The 5,000-nt window shown below is 41.7% G+C and overlaps 1 pseudogene; it reads left to right on the forward strand.

Moving 5' to 3' along the window:
* Nucleotides 1-959: 959 nt before the first annotated feature.
* The window catches only part of LOC110320875, a 44,046-nt pseudogene continuing 40,005 nt past the window's right edge, over nt 960-5,000 (forward strand).

Genomic DNA, 5,000 nt, shown 5'->3' on the forward strand with positions numbered 1-5,000 from the left:
CTCTCTCTCTCTCTCTCTCTCTCTCTCTCTCTCTCTCTCTCTCTCTCTTTCTTTCTCAGGCAAATGTTTTCTCTGCTTTGTTTCATTCAGCAGTGGTCATTCTGATTCAGTTGTTGCACAGATCCATGGAGGAGGAGGTGGAGAAGGAGAGAAGGTGTGAGAGCCACTGGTGCTGGCATGAAGTTATTGAACAGATGCTAAAGCATTTTAAATGTAGGCCTTTAATGTTTTTTTTTTTTTGGAAAGCATGTGTGGATCCTTGACTCATCATATGCAGCAAAGAGCCAAAGTGCTCTTGGGAAGGTGAATGCAGTGCATTAATGGACCCTGCACATCACATCCCAGTGTTATAAACAAGCGAGTTCTCAAAATCACAGGCATAGAGCAGGGCCCTATGACTAGAGATCTCTCGGACATGGAACTACAGCTAGGTATCAGAAGCAGGGAGAAACTTGGAGAGGTTCAGCTTGACAATATGAACCTCGTTCTTCTGGAATACAGATTTCTCTTCATGCTATCCTTCTCCCACTCTACCCTGTTATTTGTAGGAAAAACATGTATTAGATGTGCATGCATATCCACCTCTATTGACATTTCATAGACCAGAACAGATTGGACTCATTTTCATTCTGCAATCACTTTCAAGTGTTTGAACTCTCCTAGCAGCTGGGAGACAATATTTATTCTTAATCAGCAACTGATTTCACAAACCTGATGTCATGTCATATATGTGGCTGCTTATTAAAAGACACAGAGATGCCTGAGTGATACAGCAGAATTTCAACAGGAAGAGATCCGTGTAGCTTTGGGATCTTTGGACAGGTCAGGTTCTTTGGAATAACAAAGAGATGGCTCTCTTGGCAGTTCAGGAGGAGGGCAAGGATTTCCACTTCTGGGAGGAAAAGTGCTGGTGTTCTATGAGGTAGCTGTGGTGGTGATGGTACAGAGAGATACTGGTGATGGCGGTGATCAGAGCAAGGTAGAGATGATCATACAGATAGATACTGGTGATGGTGGTGGTAAGAGCATAGAGTTAATGCAACAGAAAGGATAGGGAGACAATTCATTATCAGTAGTAGAGAAGAAAGAATGGGCCAAATTCTTTTCAAGTCTTTGTGTTATTATTTTTTTAATCGGGTATTTTATTTATTTAACATTCCAAATGTTGTCCTCCTTTCCAGTTGCGTTATGTTTGTTAATGGCAGACAGAATCACTGAGTCACTGCAGGTAGGTGCCACAGTGGAGGACGATGTGATAAGCTATTGTCTTTCTCACTCTTTGCCTGAGAAAAACTCTTCCTAATTTTGTTGTCCTTCCCCTTCTGGGTGGGACAAACTTATTGATCTGTCAGTATCAGCGTACGTATCCCCTCTTTAGGTTAACTACTCTGAATTTTAGAACTTATACAGATTTAAGATTTACTGTGAAACGCAAAGCCTTGTGGGTCAGGGACCATGCCTTTTTCACCCAGCATCAAGAGTCTGCCTGTAACACAGACTCTGGGACATAAGGAATGCTGGTTAGAAACGAACAACAGCTCCCTTTAAGACTCAGTACCTCTATACTATGTACCCTGTTATTTAGATCCTATTTGTTCACCATTTTTATCTCGAAATTTAACATTCTGTTCATCATTAAGACCATCTTTTATTAACATCACACTCTGAACCAATAGCACTTCCTTCTTCTAAACATGCTCACACAGGGAGAACATGTATGTGTACGAACATGGATTCTTGTTAAGTATAAATGACACTGTGTCAACTCATTCCACTTGCCTCTTGTCTTAGGGTTTTGCTCCTGTGAACAGACACTATGACTAAGACAACTCTTATAAGGACACCATTTAATTGTAGCTGGCTTACAGGTGCAGTCCATTATCATCAAGATGGGAACATGGAAGCATCTAGGCAGGCATGGTTCATGAGGAGCTGAAAGTTCTGCATCTTCATTTGAAGGCCCCTAGCAGAATTCTGGCTTCAGAATACAGGATGAGGGTCTTAATGTCCATACTCAGAGACATACCCACTCCAACAAGGCCACACCTACTCCAACAAGGCCATATCTACTCCAACAGAGCCACATCTTCTAATAGTGCCACTCTCTGAGTTGAGCATATACAATCCCATATATAACATAGGCGAGCATATATAACACCCCCCAACCTCCTTTCAGAGGGAATTAAGCAAGTGAATGAGTGAAAGGTGTCCACATCAGGGTTTCACTATGCTTGGGAGATTTTCCGGTATCCTCTGGCTGTAACTATTTTGGAAACTGTTCAAAAGCCCCGGAGAATCTGTCAGGAAGCATGGTTCCTAGATTCATCTTCCTTGGGCAACATTTGAAGTCCAGCCAGCACCCTGCAGATGTTATGTCAGGTGAAACTGCCACAGAAAAGCTTAAAAAAAAAGCAAAGAAAAACAAACAATATAACAATGCAGGGAAGGCTTCTTTGGATACTAGAAGTATTTTCAGTCAAATATTTCTTAAATAAAAATTACCTTCATTGTCCTTGGAGAATAAGTACTATGGGATTTGAATACATCTAGTTAGTATGGTCCCTGTGGAATGGTCTATATTCTCATTTCCCCTGCCTTCTGCAATTGCTCAGTTTTCCTTCCTATGGAAAAGAGATATTTTTGATATTATAATTAATAGGATAGCTATAGAAACAATGCAGTTTAAACAAAGAAAAACATTGCCTCCTGTAACACACTAGTCTATCATCAAATGTTCATCAAGTATTTGCATTCCAGATCTTTCTGTAGGTTCAACAAAACCAAACAAAAACTGGTCCTTCTTCCTGACTGAGCCCACAACCTAGAGGGATGACAGACAAGGTGAGCTCATCATCTGGTAAACAAGACGGCTTTTCTGCAGATGGTGTGGTAATTAATTGTGTCTGCAGGGTTCACAGAAGCGCAGATATATACCCTGAGCCTGGAAGGATGGGCATGATTTCACCAGAGGGAGAAGGCACGAAGGGCGTTTCAGTCAGATGTCTACTTAGAATCCGTATCAAGAGAGTCACTTCATCAGTATGGCAATGATAAGTGACAGGAAGCGGGTGCCCAGAGGCACAGGAAGCAGCTGTAATTGCTGCTTTTCTTTTCTATTCTGCATTAAAGAAGACAAGCAAAATTCATAAAGCAAAACAGCACCAAGGACGAAGACCCATGACCAAGGACCGAGTCTGGCAGGAGAAATGGCAGTCCGTAACTCTGTGTACACCCTAAAATCCTGACGAAGCTTCCACCTGAGCTCAGGATCCTGGAGTTTTCACACCAAACACGTGGACCTATGAATTCAGAAAGGACAAAGAGTGTGAAAAGTGACTGGCACTATATTTGGACAAAGGTATATTCACGCACTTTAGCAGGCATTCATTAACTAAACAGGAAAATGCAAAAGTGCTTTGCTTCCAGTTATAATTTTGTGGTAACCAAAAAAAGGCCTATTGCTCTTCTATACCCATGCCCAACCTTCCACCAAGGGATCAATATGATACATTTTTAAGGATAGAAATCTGTGCAAAATAAATTGAAAAGGCATTTTAAAGGTTAAGGACACAACATTTTGCACATATACCCATACCCATACCCATACCCATACCCATACACATACCCACAGAGGCACATAGAAACAGATATACAACATAAGCTCATCTCCTTTATTTGGAAACTGTAATTTAAAGGTTCACAGGTAGGCTGGACATGGTGGCTTAGAATCCCAGCCTTCACAGTCTGGGATAGGAAAACATGCAGGTTTGAGGCCAGCTTGGGCTACAAAGGGAGACCCTGTATTGTGTGTATATCTAAAGGGAGACCCATATTGTGTGCATACCCAAAACACAACATATGGAAGGATGCTTTTGTAAGTGAAAGGGAGAATAAGCTAGGCATACCCCTGGACTATCCCAGGGATGATTAGATGCATGGTGATACTCACAGGGGAAGCCAGCTCAACAGTTCAATAGGATAAGACAATGGTCTCTGTCTCCCTCTGAGCAGAGTCTGGGGCTTCTGGATTTGGCACACTAGAGGTCTTTGGTTTAGGCAGAAGTTATTATCTAGGTAGGGTAGGAATCAATATAGTACTGTGGTTAAGAACACTGACTCATCTCAAATGCTGGCTAAGTAACTGCGTGACCTTGGACAAATTACATCACCTCTCTATTTCGAAGCCTCCTTTTCTGTGAATTGGAAACAATTTGTCGGTTGTTATGAAAATTAGATGACTTAATAGGTGGAAAGTGCTGCCAGTAGAAGGTAATAAGTAGGGCTTACTGCATTAGATAGTTATTTCTTATTCTTATGCCATTTTATACAGTACAAAAAATTTATAGAGTACAAAAAAAAAAAAAAACCCAAAACAACAAAAAAACAAGCCTTCCTTCCAACCGAACAACAGGAACAAGAACAAAAACTCACCTTGTACCCCCCATTTCACCTGCTATTTACATTTATTTAAGAATAGCTGAGAAGTGGCATTCGGTGGAGCTGGAAACCTCATTTCCCAGGAAGAAATGCCTGATGGATGGTGATAGTACAGACTGATGATGGAAGGATCTAGAACGAATGAGCTAGCTACAAATCTCTGGGCAAGCCAGACCCACTCTAACTGTGGGTGGCACCCTCAATGGGCTGGACTCCTAGACAAGGTTGAATACTAGCCTTGTGTCCCTCTATTATCTGACCTTAAATGTGGTTGACAGTGTTCCCACACTGCCTCCAGACATCCCGTGTCCGGATGACCTGTCCCCTGGAACCGTGAGCCCAGGTTCCTCCCTCAAGCTGCTTTTATCTGGAACCTTTGTTCCTGGCAACGAGGAAAGTAATTCTGCAGAAGCTTTCTGTAGAAACGGGTAAGGGAAGACTTGACTGTTTAGGTCTAAAGTTTGAAATTCTCAAGGCTGGGTCGGACTGTATTGGATTTACTGCTTAGTTAGAGTTATTTTCAAGGCAAAAGGACCTTAATATTATCATTAATCTGCTAAACC

Source organism: Mus pahari, chromosome 4 (genome assembly GCF_900095145.1).
Source record: "Mus pahari chromosome 4, PAHARI_EIJ_v1.1, whole genome shotgun sequence".
Classification (NCBI taxonomy): Eukaryota; Metazoa; Chordata; class Mammalia; order Rodentia; family Muridae; genus Mus; species Mus pahari.